The 18,285-nt window shown below is 42.2% G+C and overlaps 1 protein-coding gene across 1 annotated transcript in view; it reads right to left on the reverse strand.

Moving 5' to 3' along the window:
• The window catches only part of LOC149317274 (beta-1,4-galactosyltransferase 6), a 46,771-nt gene extending 33,271 nt beyond the window's left edge, over positions 1-13,500 (reverse strand). Inside the window, exon 1 of the mRNA XM_089517227.1 lies at positions 12,588-13,500. The gene's annotated coding sequence lies outside the window, so the exon portion shown is untranslated. The remainder of the gene's footprint in view (positions 1-12,587) is intronic.
• Positions 13,501-18,285: the final 4,785 nt, after the last annotated feature.

An 18,285-nucleotide genomic window follows, 5' to 3' on the forward strand; every position in this document is an offset into this window, starting at 1 on the left:
GGCTATGGATATGAGAAAAGGGATTGTTCAGTAGGGTGTGATGCAAAAGGCCAAGATGCACAAAATGCAGAAGAGGAGGCAGGAAAATTAAAAATGGTGAAGTGCTAATAGCTGACCCCACTAGTCCTTTATAGCACAGTCCAATAAGTGCTTGAGTCCATTTACACTACAAAATAATAGTGCTATTAGTCCACTTTAATTGTCACATGTTTCCTATGCATACTGGGGTTTGTAGTTTGGTGAGACACTAGAGAAGCTCTCTGGCTGGGAATTCAAATTATCCTTCCCCTAAAATGCAGCTCCCAAGATTCTGTAGGATGAAAATATGGCAGATAATGTGGAATAATAGCAGTATAATTGTGTGGTGTGAATGTTCGACATAACGGTTTATAATGAGCTTAAGCACAGCAACTTCTCTGACAAATTGTGGACAAGGTATATGATAGAGCTGAACTAATGCAGCAACTATCCACCACATCCATGTTTCTTCCATGTTAGATCTTAAGATAAATAACACTGAGAGAGTGAGAGGAAGATTTTAAAAAAATGTTAATGTTAAAGCAGAGCTACTCAGAGTGGTGGTTCCTGAACCAGAGCTGAATTGGTTACTCTCCCTGGTGAATTGTCAGGAAATACAGAAACCATTGTAGCCAATTGGCAATAAATATGGTATCAGTCCCTGGGCCATGCAAGGGTGGGGTGGGAGGGAGGAAATTACTGATCATCCACATCAGATAGCTTTCAAAGATATAGCTGTGTTAGTCTAGAATCAGTATGTAAAGAGATCTTGTAGCACCTTTAAGACTAAAAGAAAAAGGTTGGCAGCATGAGCGTTTGTAGACTTAACTCTACTTCCTCAGATGTCTCAAAGGTGCTACAAGATCTGTCTACATCAGATAGTTTGTGAGACACTGATAAAGAGCAGGAAATACTGCCCATGCAAAATATTCTAAATGTGTAATGTCATGAAAGGGAAAAATAAGCAGATGTGATAACCAGATATGTTATTTCACATGTATGGCATGTGACAGCAACACCTATTGTTAATTCTGGGGCTTTAGGGACAAAAAAGACTTGACAGAACAATTGTTCTTATCAACCCCATGCAAAAGGATGTGTAAAGGGGGTGGCATAGAGATGTGGGTGAAGACACACAGTTACAAGGAGGCAGCTGAATGTTGCTAGGTTTGCACAAATCTGAGGTTAGGAGAGATGGAGCAGGACATTAGGGCCACAGTGCTAAATTGCAGCCAGCCCACAGTACCAAAATGATGAGACAAGTCTCCAATTCTATCTGTAAGCCTGTGCCAAGCTGCACTCCAAATGAATGTAAAGATTAACTCAACATGTAAAACCAGCATCACAGTGTCAACACCATAAAACAAACAGCCCATTTTTACATCTTCCTGAAATACAAACTGTGGTGCACAGAACACCCGACTGACCAATCAGAAGGCAGCTGAGGTCCAGCCAATAGAATGTGGGCTGAGACTTTTGAAAATTCCGAGCTGTTAGAGAAGAGAGACAGTTGGGATTTGACAGCTGAGGGAACAGTTGAGTCCAAAAGAGGACTGGGTTCCATGAGTTCCTGAGGGAATAGTCAGTTAGGGCTTGGAATCCTGAGAGTGAGGGTTCCAGGGATAGAGAAGGATGGTTAGGGGTAGAGTCTGAGTGGGAAAGGGCTCCCTACTGTTTCACTTCCAGGAGTCTAGGAAAGGGAGTGGCTGGAGTGTGATATCTTGTGGGATAGTGTTAACTTTGGTGGCTGTTAGGTCTAAGTTTAAGAGAGGAACTTAAAAGAAGAACTGAGTGAATCTTAGTTATAAGAAACTGGTGATTTAGCTAAAGATTTATAAAACCAATGGTAATTATAACAAAGCAGAAAGTAACAATTACATAAGATATATTAAAACCAACATTGTTAAACCTTCTTGAAATTAAAGTTTTATTTGTTTAATTCAAAGGACACGCCTGGACTTGAGTTAATACCACGCTACTCACATTACAAAACCCAAGGGGCAGCCGTGGGATACAAACTCCCAGGTGCCTGCCATCATAGAAAAGGATTGTGGTTTGGGTGTGCATCACATAATTTGGTGGCAGCATTAGGGTGAAGGTGGACTAGACGGGGCCTTCACATAATTGGGTGGCACAATAGGAAAGCTTTGTTACATAATTTGGTGGCAGCGGTAGGATAACAAAAGTCCCAAGCGCCTGCCACACTAGAAACATTATTCGTCACACAAATAATACTAAATGCACACTGTATCCTTCCTAGTGCCCATGTATGCACTTTGTATTCTTTAATACACCTTGGAGACAGCTAATCAACAAAAGTCCTTTACATAGGATAAAGAGGCTATGCAAAGAATGAAAAGTTAGCAAACAACTGGGTAGATCAGAGAATAGAATACAGATTATCTTGCATACTTAGGACCCATTCCCACTCACCCATTTTCCCTGGGTAGAACTGGGCAGATCGGGGTCCCCCCATGTCAGATCTGCCCGAAAATAAGTTTGTACTACCGTTCATTAGAAACCATACCCTCTAACATTTCACAGATGAAAACTCAGACACATGGGGCCAAGCAAGATTAGAGAGTGGTCAGGATGACAAAAGGGATTAATGGGGAAGTACACACAAGTTGAGGAGGCTGCAGGAGTTTGCCTAAGGACCCGAAGAGACAGGCCAAAATAAAGCTGTTTTGGGTCACTTTGGAGGTATGCTGTTTAAATGACACATGCATCTTAAGAAGCCAAAAGCTGTGCCAATGCTGCGCTCCAGTCCTTAGGACTGGAGCATGGCTTTGGCATGGCTTACAACCACTTAGGATGCATACAACATTTAAACAGCATACCTCCAAAGTGACCCAAAGCAGCTTTATTTTGGCCTGTCTCTTCGGGCCCTGTATCTACCAGAAAGGGCAAGTCTCTGCCCCCTCCTTTCTGCCCTCTGAATTAATTGAGTGCAAACTAATTACACACTTTGAACTAAGTTTACAGCAACTGAAGTAAGCTGAGGGCAAAGGGGGAAAGTGGCAGGGAGAAATTGAGACTGGGCCATTTTACAAGCAGCTGAAAAGGTGGGAGTGCAGATAATTAATTAGGACTCCCTCTGTCAGGTTGGGACAGTCGGAGGGTATACTCAGAAATGTCAGGAAGGGGATTCAAATAACATTTGGTTATTACACATTAAAACATATGAACCAGTTAAAACATACTGTATAAGACCAATATGTATTAATCAGTCTGTACTTTAAAATTCATAATATAACATTCATAATTTGAAAATAATCTGAATAGACTTGCCAGAAAAGACTGGTAATGCTGCAGTAAATGCAGATGATGTATTTAGAAAAGAGGTTTTTAACTCTTCCGACAAGTTATTCCACAGTCTAGGGGTGGCTACAGAAAAAGCCCTCTGGGTGACAGATGGCAAGCAGTCCTGGTTGACTGGAGTAAATGTCCCCCAGAGGACCTGAGTGTACGGAATGGATTATACTGGTAGTAGTGATCCCCTAGGTAACCTGGACCCAAATAGAAGTGAGTGTAGTTATTACGTCTCCTTCCCCCATTTAGCAACCATCCTCTAATACACAGAGTATATGCCTGCTTCTAAGAGCTACCATGGGAGTAGAGATGTGAAGGCCAATGAAAAAAATAGGGAAAAAACATTTTTGTTCATGCTTTTTCCTGAATCATGCTAAAATAAAATATTCAATGATTGGGTATCTTTCTTTTCCCAATTTTTTCTTGGTTTTTTTCTATTTTTCCTCATTTATTCCCAGAAAAAAAACTGGGGGGGAGGGGGGAAAATAAGAAAAATTTGAAAAAAGGAAAAAAAATCAATTATTGAATATTTTATTTTAGCATGATTGAAGAAAAACATGGACAAAAATGTTTTCCCCCCTAAATTTTCCACAGGCCTTCACATCTCTACTTGTGAGAAGAGGAGTAAGAAGCATAGATCAGGTTTCAAACAGTGGAAGACAAAGGGAAAACTAGATCAGAGCAAAACACAAAGCACTCCATCTTCTGCTTGTAGGACAGAATGATAGCATGAAAACACATATCGTTGAAATACCAGTGACTGATTTGCAGGTGAGCAAAGGGGCTGGGATTCAACATCAGGTGAAGCAACAAAGAACAAACTGTTTGGGATATAATCAATCATGTGTTATGCAATGAAGATACATATACAGCAAATGCAATTGGAAGCGCAGCATTTACTGGCGGGGGGGGCAGATTTACTATGGAAGCAAGAGCAATTTTCAGTTTGTGTACATTTGCCCACAGACACCACTAAAGCCATGCGGCGATTGAGTTTGGGAGTGTTGTATTACTTGAAATAGCCACTAGATGCCGCCATTTCAATATATTCCAAAGTTTCTCTTTCATAATAAGTTTTGTTTCACATTTGAAAACTTGTAAATTTCTTCCATTGATTCTTTTTGTGAGTATCAAAGTAGTATGATTCTGAGAACATTCCTGTGAAGACAAGACAGTGGCTAAAGAGCTTAGAACATGCAATAGTCTTCATTCTCTCTAGCATTGATATTCAAAGTTGTGGACCTTAGAATGATGACATTCCACAAACAATTAGTTGACACTGGGCAATCTTGAGCAAGTCACAGTCTCTGAACCTCACGGGAAGGCAATGGCAAACCACCTCTGAACAAATCTTGCCAAGAAAATAGGGTCGCCATAACTTGAAAATATCCTGAAGGTACACAACAACAGCAACCGACCCATTGAGTTTCCAGAAAAATAAGAAACATTTGTAGCCAGTGGTTCAAATATTATGCCAGTCCTTGCCACACAAGAGCGGGGGATTACTAGTCCTTCACATCAGATAGCCCAAGAAGCACTGCCCTACTACAAGGATGGGCACCTGTGACAAGATACAGAGGCTTTTTCATGCCACACAATTGCAGCACTATTTTAATTGCCATAGATGCACCCTAAACATCCTAAGCATATGGAATTTTGTAGTCAGATGGGGGACTAGAATTATCTGGCTGAAAATACTAAATACCCCCCCAAAAAAAAAAAAAACTGCCAGTCCTAGAATTCCATAGGATGCTGCCATAGCAGTGAGAATGAAATCATAGTGCTATAATTGTGTAGTGTGAAAAGGCTCCTGGAAGCAAATTTTGGTGAAGTACTCCCTCTAAAATCCAACCTGGAAATAACTGAAAACCAATTCTTAGGTTTTAGAGGACTGGAGATGAAATCTAGCATCTGCTGCACCAGAAGCCTTTGTTAAGCCTTTGTTTTGTCATGTATGATGACTCATTACAAATAAACAATTATGGAATCTAGAAATAATATTTTCCCTTCAGTTTTAGCTAAATTAAAGAGTTCTGACCTGTAACAATAACAGCCGGCAACTGGATTGATACATATAGTGACATACCAGAATATACTTCTTGGGAACAAGTACTAAATATGAAGAGCAATGTGTGAGGTAAGAAAATGCATTTTCAATAATGTTAATCTATATAATAGTGTATCCAAAAATCATAATTTTAATTTTTTTAAAAACAGAAGCCTTCATCCAGTCATCTTGTCAAAAACAGTGTTTGATGAGTAACTCTATGCTATCTTCTGATGTTAATAATTGCCACCTTCTCGATACCAATAATTCATGTGGTTTCTCTGCAATCTCCCTAGTCTCTTCTCCATCAGGCTCTATCATATAATCACCCTGCTTTCTTATGGAAATTTGACCAGGCTGTCATGATGTCTTTGGTTGTTAACCCTTGTTATTTCCCTACATTACTTCCTTTTCTTTCCCTTTCAACAACATCAAAAATGTTATAAAGCAGGAAAAGAAAAAGCTATTTTGAATGGTAAGCAGTAGGAGCCATTTGTCTAGAAGCACTTTTCCCCATCCCTACTCTTTTTACATCTGTACCTTCTGACAGTTCTCCGACCTATGATTTTCTGCCAATAATATATTTAAATGGTATTTATGTAGTTATGTCTATAGGACTCAGTCCCTCAAATCCACGCCTGTTTTGATTGCTGTTCTCTGTCTCTGGACTGTGTAGGATAAGACAGCAAATGTGGCAGCTGAAGCTCAGCTGTCTTCCTGTCCTTCCAGGTTTTCCCACAGCACACGCATCCCCTCACATTTTTTGTTCTGTGCTTTTTGCTTATGTTCATATCCAGAATGGCTCCTTGCCTCATTTCTGACAAGCTCCAAATCTACCCTTGAGCATTAGACAGGATGTGGCTGCCCACCTCAAAGTTTGAGGTACTTTTAAAGGACAGTACATTCATAATTATTTGGCTTTATCCTACAAGCAATGAATGACGCATTTTGAACACCAAGTTGTCTTGGCCCATCTGTGCGTTGAAAGAAAAATACATTCACGTGTCTGCTGAGCCTGTGAAGAAGCCCTCTTTCCTCAGTGTCTGGTAGCTCCTTGGCTATGGCAAGCAGGGCTGATTCTCAGCTACGAAATAATTCAGCTCCATGGTGCAGCATCCCAGCTCATTTTGACCCTGTTAATGCCACATTCCCCAGTTTTAATCCAAACACAAATTGACCTTGAAAGCCACACATTTCCTCCATCAAAAGTTGCATTTGGTACAAAGGGTTTTTACTACCACGTCCTCATGTTAAATTAATCAGATTATTTTCAGCCACACAACTGCAGCCGCTGTGTTGTTGTTTTTTCTGTCAGGCATGCGTATCCATATCAACAAGGAGGCTTTCTTGTTTTCCTCTCAATCTTATTGTCCACCTGCATTTCCATTTGATGCCTCCCTTGCTGGCTGTCCTCACCTGGCTGTCTCACCCACTATACAAAAATGTACAGCTTTTAAGAAAGAAGGAAGGACAGTGATGGGAAACAATATGGGAAAAGCTAAAAAGAGTTTGTTTCAGTTACATCTACCATCTCCCCACAACAAATCATACAAATCTGCCCTCTACCCAAAGCTGCTGTCTCAAGCCACCCTATTCCACTTTATGAAGGGATCTGGTTTGCCTTCACATTCAAACAATCCCCCACCCCCACCCCACTTTGACCTTCCACCAGCTTACTCCTATTCTCAGCAATACTTACCTGAGGAATAAGCAGCATTTCCGTTTTGTGAATTTCACAGCACTTCCCCCCCCCCACTTGCCCCCAATAGTAGCCAGTGCACATCCATTTTTCATTCCTAAAGGATGGGCCCGTGTGTGTGTGTGTGTGTGTGTGTGTGTGTGTACACAAGGGCTGCCCCACACCCACCTGCCTCAGGGCTTCCTTTTCTTTTTGCATCCCCACTACCACCCCCAATCCTCCCATCAGGGCAAACTGTGCTGCATTTGAAAGAGGGGGTGCATGGGATTGGGAAATGCATGTCAACAGCAAAAAAAATAAATGGCAACACCATATTTGCTAGACAAGTATATCAAGATAACCTTCCACCAACCTGTCCCACCCTCCAACCACCACCACCCTGATTGAACCCTGATCCTGTGATTTGGAGCACAGAGCACATGTTTACAAAAAAAGCAAGCAGTTTTCCCTAAAAATTTCAGAGTAAAAAGGTTTCTTTTAAAAAAAAATCACTTTAAAGACCTCAGGCATCAAAAAGAAGTGCTTCGCTTAGAATCTGGAGAAACATCATGTGTTTTACCAATTGGGATGACGGTAAGGACAAATTATTTTACATGTGTGGATTCAGCCCACATTAATTGACTAAACTGTCAGAAATAGAGGCTGCCACTTTTGTGGGCTACTGGAACTCAGTCTGAGGATTGACACTAAGAGGTTGTAGCTGATCTTTTGGTAGTAATGGAATGCATGGTTATTATTAGGTTTAGCTTCAATGGAAGGAACAAGCAAAACCACCTCTGAGTATTCCTTGCCTAAGAAAACCTTATGAAATTCATGGGGTCACCATATGTTGACAAGCAACCTGAAGGCACACACACGCACACATGCACACACACACACACACACACACACAAAACAGCTACCAAATGCATCTTCCTTGGATTATACAGTGCTTTGTAAAAGTATCCATACGCATCCTTTTCCATGTTTTATTGTGCTATATCCTGGGAATGAAATAAATTTAATTGGCATTGTTAATACTTGAGTCAATGCTTGATAGAAACATCTTGACCAGTTATGAGAGCTGTGAGTCTTGCACATCTGAATTTTGAAGTTTGTTCCCATTCTTTCTGGCAACATTGCTCCAGCTCTCTCAGATTGATGGGGATTGCAGGTGAATAGCCTTTTTCAAGTCTTGCTACAAAATTCTCAGTTGGTTTCTGTGATGATTCCCCCGGTTGTCTAAGCAGCCAAACAGCAGGTGTGCCTTGGCTCTTAGTCCCAGCAGATCCTTAGCTTCTCCCTGAGTCTCCTGGTCTATGTTCCTATTCCTTGTGAAGTTGAAGATGACCCCTGGAGATCCTTGAATCACGCTGCCACCACCCAGTAAATTCGTATTGGATTTCCCTTAACATACACTGGGACTTGTTAAGGACTTATAGTTCTACTTCTTGCTAATCTTCTCAAGCATCAACCAAGCTAGGACACATGTAAAGGAGTGTCGAAGTAGCAGATACTTTTAAGGAAGTATTTATTATAAGCCCGTTCCACACAGGCGGAAAGTACGCGCTACGTGCATACTAGGGTTAGAAAGGGGTGTCCTTTCCGGGCGCCCCTAACCCTAGTACACGCAGAGCGCATAAGAAATGGTGGCGCCTGTTCTACATGGGCACCGCCATCTTGACGCCGCGGATGCCTAGCGTACACATGTCGTGCAGCAGAAGTGACACCACGAGTGCATCATTGGCCATGTGCGGTGCCACTTCCAGGCCGTGTGGTTTGGCCGCTGGGGCTCCTCGGCGCAGCAAATGATGGCGCCGGCAGACCGCCCATTTTGGGCGGTCTGTAACACACCATAATTAAACAAAACAGAACAAAAAGATACAAATTATGCAAGATCTTAAGGGCCTTGCAGGTACAATATGTGTAATTTCAAAAAGTATTCAGTTCATGCAAGCAACCAGAAAAATAATAAATAATGCCTAAACGTTCTAATATGACACATTACATTTGCCAGTTATTGGCCTATATTACATTTGCCAGTTCTTCCAAGAGTATTAAAAGAACCGGCACATGTAATATTGTAGCCACTGGCAATAATCTTTGAGAACTCCTGGAGAACAAGAGAAATCCCAGCAGACTAGAAGAGGGCAAATGTTGTCCCCATCTTCAAAAAGGGAAAAACAGAGGATCCCAACAATTATCGTCCAGTTAGAATGACATCTATACCAGGAAAGATTCTAGAGCAGATCATTAAACAGAGAGTCTGTGAACATCTAGAAGGAAATTCCATAATCACAAAAAGTCAACATGGGTTTCAGAGAAATAAGTCATGCCAAACAAATCTGATCTCTTTCTTTGATAAAATTACCAGCTTCGTAGATGAAGGGAATGCTGTGGATATAGTATATCTTGATTTCAGTAAGGCCTTTGACAAGGTTCCCCATGCCATTCTTGTAAACAGCGTTGTAAAATGTGGGCTACACAACTTAACTGTTACATGGATTTGTAATTGGTTGACCAGCTGAACCCAACAATGGCTCTTTTTCATCCGGGGGAGAAGTGACCAGTGGGGTCCCACGTGGCTCGGTCCTGGACCCAGTGCTGTTCAACATCTTTATCAGTGACTTGGATGACAGAATTGGGGAATACTCATCAAATTTGCAGATGACACCAAAATTGGAGGAATAGTTAATACTCTAGAGGACAGGATCAAAATTCAAAATGACCTGAATAGACTAGAAAGCTGGGCCAAAGCTAACAAAATGAAATTCAACACAGAGAAATGTAAGTTAATGCACTTAGGGAAGAAAAATGAAATGCACAGATGTAGGATGGGTGAGACCTAGCTTAAAGAGACTACATGTGAAAAGGATCTTGGAGTCCAAGTAGAACACAAGTTGAACATGAGTCAACAGTGCGATGAGGCAGCTAAAAAGGCCAATGCGATTTTAGGCTACATCAATAGAAGTATAGTGTCTAGATCAAGAGAAGTAATAGTGCCACTCTATTCTGCTTTGATCAACCCCAACCTGGAATACTGTATCCAGTTCTGGGCACCACAATTCAAAAAGGACATTGAGAAACTGGAACGTGTCCAAAGGAGGGTGACTAAAATGGTGAAGGGTCTGGAAACAATGCCCTATGAGGAAAGACTCAGTGAGCTGGGGATGCTTAGTCTAGAGAAGAGAAGGTTAAGAGGTGATATGATAGCCCTGTTTAAATATTTGAAGGGATGTCATATTGAGGAGGGAGCAAGCTTTCTTTCTCCTGCTCCAGACAACAGGACCCAGAACAATGGATGCAAACTCCAGGAAAAGGATTCCACCTCAGCATTAGGAGGAACTTCCTGACAGTGAGGGCTGTTCGACAGTGGAACTTGTTAAAATGCTTTTTGATGTTGTTACGCAGCGTGTGAGGCAACACGTCAACGTATGGCACCAGATTCTCCACCTTCGTGACTGTAGTCAGTAGTTTGTGAGCTGGAGAAACACCTGTCGCTTTCTCAATGATCAAAGAGACACTAATCTTCTCTCAGATGAGGCTTTTATTCATAGAAGAAGTTCCACCATGTACAACACTATATACAACAACACCATCCACCATCCACACAAGTAACAACCCACTCTGAGGCACCAGCTGTCTCACTCTCCCTCAGTGACAGTTGAGAACGACAGTTAACAGTTTCATCAACATTCCAATGATGTACTGTTTAAATGCTGACACATATAACTGCCACTAGAACTGTAAATAACTTCCACAGCAGCTCCACCTAGTGGCCACATCCATGTCATTTTATCAGACCTGTCTACCATGGTCCTGACAGAACACACTCCCTCAGAGTGTGGTGGAGTTTCCTTCCTTGGAAGTCTTTAAACAGAGGCTGGATGGCCATCTGTCAGGGATGATTTGACTGAGTGTTCCTGCATGGCAGGGGGTTGAATTGGATGGCCCATGTGGTCTCTTCCAACTCTATGATTTTATGATTCTATGATTTTATTCTCACCTAATTGATATATTGATGTAATGTGCCAGCCTTGATGGATTTGATATATAGTTACAAGTTTTATCTTAGTATAGACTATGGCCTGGTACAGATGGGCAAAATGTGGCGTGGCAGTGGTGTTACTAGGGTTAGGGAGCGCGTACCATGCAGATGCTCCCTAACCCTAGTATGTACTGGAAGCGTCAAAATAATAATAATAATAATAATAATAATAATAATAATAATAATAATTTTTATTTATAGACCAGTATTCCGCAATTATCATAGCGGTGTACAGTAAAAATTGCAATGCAAAATTAGCCCCTACCCACCCCCTCGCTCCCTCCAGGCTGAATGATGACAGTTGGCCGTGGAGGGAGGGCTCTGCCCTGTCTACACAGGTGCCATTTCAAACTGGATTATTTCTGTGGTCTGTTTCAGCCCATAGTTACCTGTCCAGCAGTTTCCCTCTTTAGCTCTCCTCCGGCAAGGCCAGATCTCTCATTAGGACATTGTACCTTTGGTCGAGAGTGATATGACGGTCATCCAGGCCAAGTGGAGCTGGTCCTCCCAGGAAACTTCCCTGAGTGGCCACTAAGTCTGTCTCATTGTTGGGCTGGGGAAGGCCTGCAATTTAGCCTCTAGTCTAAAACATCTGCTGGACTGGTTGCTGTCTCTTCATGGTTGCCAAACCTGTCTCCCAGAACCTCAGACAAGTGTGAGTGAGGAGTCATGCCCCAGGTGCTAGGGTCTCAATTTACACTCTGGGAGAAAAATTCTTCATGGCACTTTACTGAATCTTGCAAGACTGAATAAACATGGCTTGGTAGCAAATCATGTATCTTCCCATTGCCCATGAGAACAGTGTTCTTATACAGTTTACAATTATGTCTGTGACATTATAGAGCAAGCTGTAACTGGAAGACTGAATTCTATATACAAACATAACCTAAGCTCATGGACACTCCTGACTGGCTGCTCAAGCTTTGTTTACTACATCACATATGTTTTTTGTACTTATGCATAGCAAAACTGGATTCATCTGTTGTCTATGTTATCGTTTTGTAGCGCAGTCTGTGATGAGGTATTACGGCTATGTTTGGCACCAGGATCACCTCCTTCGAATCTGTAGGCAGCAGCTTGTGTGTGGAGAAACACCTCTCCCCTTCCAGAATAACTGATGAGAACACTGTAGACAAAGGTCTCTCAGATGAGGCTTTTATTCTTAGAAGAATTTCCAATATTTACAGAACTATCTACAAACATCTACACAGTCTACCATTTATCAAACAGAGAAAGCCACAGAGTCAGCTGACTCTAACGGAATCCACAGCCAACTGCCAAGGCCAACAGTCAAGGGAATGTTCAAATTCTCCCAGCCAGCGCTTGATTGGCTGATTGGCCAGCCTGTTGCTATTAAATCCCACATTGTACATTTTATGATGGACTCTATATCCCAACAGTCTATTTGCCCATCAGAAATGTGTTATCTATTGTAGCTGTACTCCCTTAAGTTCCCAGGGAGAGGAATGAAAAACTCGACTTACTGTGAAGTTTCCTTCTTGGATGATCTGGAGAAGCAATCCATGTGCATATGGGTTATTCCCCACGTGTCACCATACCTCACAGGAATTCTAAGTCCAAAGTTCTTTTCAGTTATAACTGCCTACTCCTGCGTGGTTTCTTCCAACTCTGTTTCTATGATTCTATGATTCACCTTCCATTAGTTTTATTATAAAGGCTTAGGTTCTTTGGCCGTCAGTACCTAGCTGGAATTTTACTAACTGTAAGGAACTAAGCACTGGAACTTGTTTAAAGCATCAACTCTTTTGCCTAACATAATGATGGGCTTGTTCCCACTAGGATAAGCACCGAATCCTGATTCGATACATATGCTCCTTGTTCCCATTGGAAATCAATTCTGATCTTCATTGAATCAATTCCAGTGGGAATAAAGCAGAGCAAATGCAAAAAGCCCAGGTTATTTTGGGGTCATTCTCACTGGCAGGATGAATCGCTTCATGATTTGCTGCTCCCCGGTTTGGAAAGCGATTTCAAAAGACACCTAGTTGTCATTATGAAAGGGGTTTTTTCCTTACCCTGTGTGATTGGGAGGGGGGGTGGTAGGTGATTATGGTTCCCACTGGCAGCACCAGTTTAAACTCCCCTGTCAATCATCTGACGTAAGCCCGGCTTGGAAATTGGAGGGGGGTTGGAGGTTGAGAGAGTGTGTTATGATGCTGAGAGAGTGTGACAAGGAGGATGGCAATAGAGCAAGGCAAGGCAGGAGGAGTGGAGAAGAAAATGAGGATCTTACGAAGGCAAGGCTGGGAAGGGAGCTTGGGGGCCAGGGAAGGGACATCCTCCAGGCTGGGAAGGGAGAAGAGGAGGAGGAGGATGACGGAAATGCAGGGCACCAGGACCCAGGAAGGCTTGTGAGGAGGAGGACAGGGCATGTTTTCTTTCTTTCTTTCTTTCTTTTCTTTTCTTTTCTTTTCTTTTCTTTTTGTAAATACAATTAAGCGCTTAAGTGACAGAGTGGTTTAGCACCTTTGCAAGTAGTTGCTAAACCATTCTATCGCTTCATCACTTAATTTTATTTTATTTTTTATTTTTTTTCTAAAAAAGGAACCAAACATCACACCAATAATAACAAGACAGCACTTGGAGGCAGGGGGAATGACATCTCCAAAAAATAGAGAGGGATGGTAAACACCCGTCTGCCATTAGTCCCTCCCCTCCAGAATGCTGCGATTCCAATCTTTTGTTCCCACTTGCTCAACAAGCATTGGAATCACGGTTGTTGTTTTTTTAAGAACCTCTTTTTAGCTGGTGTCTGGAAAAACCGGTTCTTTTGCCTTTGCCTCGCTTCATCATGACAGATTTGATCACATCACGACAGGAACCGGTTTCAAATGGGAACTAGGGTCATTTAATTCGCTCAGCAATCCGATTCTTTTTACAATGGGAATGGGGCCTTTGATAGCCATTTTTTAAAGATTATTTTGGAAAAATAAATTTTGATGTGATCCCTAACAGTGGGAATGACAGATCAGAATCTATTATTTCTGAGGGGAGGGACAAATGGCAGAGGGGTGTGTGTGTCCCATCTCTCCCCAGAGATGTCACACACACACCCCAGTGCTGCCTTTTTGGGTCATTTTTTTAAATTAAAATATATAGAACTAATTGCAAAATCAATCGACTGCTTGCAAGTAATTGACTTACCAATCTATTGATTTTGCGATTAGTTTTATATATATTTTTTAAAAATGTGTCACCCACTTTTCTCTGTTCCCCAGCCTTGCCTTGCCTTGTTGCCATCCTCCTGCTGCTGCCTCCTTCTTCTTCTTCCCCCCCCCTCGCACCAGGCCCCCAGCCCCTCCAGCCCCCCCCCCGCCCCAACCAGCCTGCTTCAGGGGGAGAGGGAGGGAGGAGAGGAGCCAAGGAAAGACCCTCCCCCCACCCCTGATTCCTCTAAAACAGGCCACTGCTTGCCCTCCTGCTGCCTGGCTCCCCGCATCACTGCTGCTTGCAGAAATAATCCAGTTTGAGACCTCTTTAACTGCCCTGGTTCAGTCTTGGGAATTGTAGTTTGCTGTAGCACCAGAGCATTGAGCCAGGGCGGGTAAAGCAGTCTCAAACTGAATTGTTTCTTCAATGTGTTTTGGACTTCATCTAGGCAGTCTGTTCACAGATAAGAAGAGGAACTACATGCTTAATTTACAAATATTTCCTAATTTAAGTGACAGACTTCTTGTAAACGTCTAAAGTTCCTGCTGACTGAGTTTCACATACTAATTTGATAAATAGATTAGAACAAACATAACCTTCTCTGGGACAGCCCAAAGATTTTCATAAATGGTGATTTGATCTATGATGTTAATGTTTCCATTTTGTAATGGCTGGATTCTGAGAACCATTCAGCAGTGTTTTCACTTTGGATTTCTCTAGGCAGACCTCTCTTTGATGCAGAAATAAACTTTTCCCTACACTTGCTTCTTTTAATTTGGACCCTGTCTGCTGGGCAATGACTCTCATCCTTGTGACAAAACAAAGGTCTTGACCCAAAATAGGGAGTTTGCAACATTTTCAAGATCCTTAAAGGACCCACCACCTCCACAGCACTGCCTTTCTCAGAAAGCACACATGGCGATCAGAGGCAATGTAAGGAAATTCTTCTTTTGCATCCCCTGCTTCTTCCAAGGAAAAGGAATCCTTTCCCACAAATTCCTACATATTACTGAAACTGAGAGCTTTACAAAATGACAATTTAACCACAGTATACATGTAAACACTTGGTCACCAAGTAAGGATTAAATCAAATGAAATTAAGACCTTGTTCACCCTTGGCTCAATTTCTTCATGTTTGCTTAGCTGTAGTCTTTTCCCTTAAAAAAAAGCTTAAAAGACAACAGTTTAGACTAGATTCCTTCATTTATGCCAAGCATGACTTCAAAATTTCTCATCGGCAGCATCCTCTTCCCCCCCCCCCCCCCCGTTCCACGTGAGTTCTGCAGTAGAATTTCACCAGCTAGCCCTTCGCTGATGACTAAAAAAAGAAAGCCATTTCCCAAAGGCTTTGCTTTCTCAGTGAGAGCAGGCACATTTCTGGGTGCTCACAACAGCAGCCTGTAATTGCCCGCACATGAGTTCTCACTGACATGCAAGTGAGAGGCTGGGTAAAAATAACTTTTTTTCTTAACCAGGAACACTTATTAATTATCCATAAGGAGAAAAGTAGGTCAACTGTGTGCCTCAGTATCACAGGCTGTGACGTTCATTCAGCAACCAAATTCAGCCACTAGTGACAGGTGGCTCCACGTGCGGGCCTGAAATGTTCCTTCAGCAGTGGAGGCATGTTGTGGATAAAAGTAAAGCCAAGCTGAGATGACAGCCTGTTGGAAGGGGGAAACCACAGCCTGTCCTAGTCTGAAAGAGTTGCAAATTCATTCAGCTTTTCTTCTCCTGGAAGCAAACATCTGACTAGTAACATTTCAGCTATTCAAAACATTAAAAGGCTAGTGTCTCATTAACACTAGATTAAATATCAGACACAGAAATGTCACCAGGCATACATGGATCGTGTACATAATGAGATGCATATCCATTTGTTACAGTTGATAAACCAATCCATATGATACAAACCATTTCCTATGTAGAAAAATCTTTTCCATTAAAAATTAATCCCCCCTGGCAATGTGGCATAGTATACTTTTAGAAGAGAGTCAATTTGGAGCTGTGGTTTGTGGGTTGGACTAGGAGTCTGGGGGGACCAGGGTTCAAAACTCCTCTCTACCATAGAAGCCTACTGGGTGATCTTGAGTAAGTCAGGCTCCCTCATCCTCAATGGAAGACAATGGCAAATCTCCTCTGAACAAATCTTGCCAAGACAACTCCACAATAAATTTGGCTTAGGGGATGAGTCTACATGAGGGCTGGATTCTAGCTCCACTGCATAGTATTGTGCCTTGGTTTGACCCTTTACTGCTAAACACACCCATTTTAATCTAAACTGAAATCAATTTGGAAAGCCACAAAAGACCCCCATCAAGTAGTCACATCAATACAAGGGTGTGTTTCTAGTCTGTGTATATGTTTCCTGTATCAGTTTATGTCTGCTCACAAGTTCACAGTGCCTGTGGGAGGGAAGGTTGTTCCCACCATGTATGCACATATTTGCATGTTTTCCATTTTTCTGACCACTCACCTGCACTTCCATTGGATTGGGTGCATACCTAGGCAGTTACTTCAGCCCTTACATGTGTTGCTCCACCTCTCCCAATTTGCTGCCTCATTTTTAAATTTAATTCCCTGGAAAGTGGGTGTAGGATTGATAGCATATAATGCAATCTTATACAGGTCTACACAGATGTAGATTCAACTGAATTCAGTAGTGCTCACTCCCAGAAAAGTGTTTTAGATGGTTTGCCCTTTGAACCCCCCTGCATTGTGTCATTTGACATCTAAAGACAAGCAAAGATTCAAAGACTCACATATATCCAGAATTCAAAGAAAAGGAAAAAATGGTGCTGACCTTTGCAGCCCTTTGTAGGCATGCAAGAGCCTAGGTGGAGCATTATTGGTGACTCCATGCTTTCCACCAACCCCCCAGCCATCACCCCCCACTAATCCACCAAGCAGCCCGGGTAAATGGTTTTCCATTGCTTGGCAGGGGAGCTGATCAGTGAACCCATTCATCAGCCAGCAGGTTGGCCAACTGAAGCCCATAGCCAGACCATGCTGTGGGAAAAGCCTATTCGGCTGTAACCAATAAAGGTATGGTCTTTTCCATTCCAAAAAGATATGGTCTGAGCTTCTCGCTAAACACAAAGCCCCATATTAACCACTAGATCTCCAACTCTGAGCACCACTCCTTTAAGTCCTTAGTTAACCCAAGTGACTAGGACCACCTTCTTGGTTTGACATCATACCTTCTACACCTGAACAAAATATAAATGGATTGTCTTTGTCCCCACATTGACATCTGATCCCAAAAGGATTATGAAAACAGTCTTGACTTAGAGGGGAAATATATGGGAGTAATTTCACTGATGTCCCAGAGTTACTGGGTTTTGCAAATAACTTGAAAAGTGATGTTACCATGTGGTTTCACAGGACCACAGTGAAAAATGTACAATAATCTGGCCGTATCCCAGATTAAGGCATTTTGCAAGTGCAAAATAATATTTTTATTGCTGGATTGAGACCAGACAAGAATCACTGCATACGCATACATATGCACACTTTTTAAACCACTTCTACCAGGCACATGCACATGCATTTAGGTGACCAAATATGATTTGACATTGCTGCCAATTGTAAGCCATGTGGCATGAGCATAACCTGAATTAATGCAAATCAGACTATCATATGGGTTCAATGGTCACCGCTCATAAGATTTGCTACAGACCGAGAAGCCATATGTCTGTTACTTCTAGAATAAAACCAGCTTGAGTGCTAGAAGGACCAAACCCTATTTAAAAATATCCAGCAAAAATGGCCCTCTGGTGTAGACAGCCCCAGGCTGGTCAAAGCAGGCATCTCTGCTCCTCTTCTACATTAGCTATTCTGGCCCTACGAAAATGCTACACAGAGGGTCAGGTGTATGGGATGAGTTGTGGTATAGTGTTGGGTGGAGGTTTCCCAAAAAGCAGAGAGCCCTTCAGAAGGCAGAACCCTTCCACTAGTGAAAGGCAGATCCTAGACCCAATTCAACCAATTTGTATCTCCAGTACTATCACA

This window comes from Sceloporus occidentalis, unplaced genomic scaffold (genome assembly GCF_023333645.1).
Source record: "Sceloporus occidentalis isolate IW3139 unplaced genomic scaffold, rSceOcc1.0.p SCAF_3, whole genome shotgun sequence".
In the NCBI taxonomy this organism is placed as follows: Eukaryota; Metazoa; Chordata; class Lepidosauria; order Squamata; family Phrynosomatidae; genus Sceloporus; species Sceloporus occidentalis.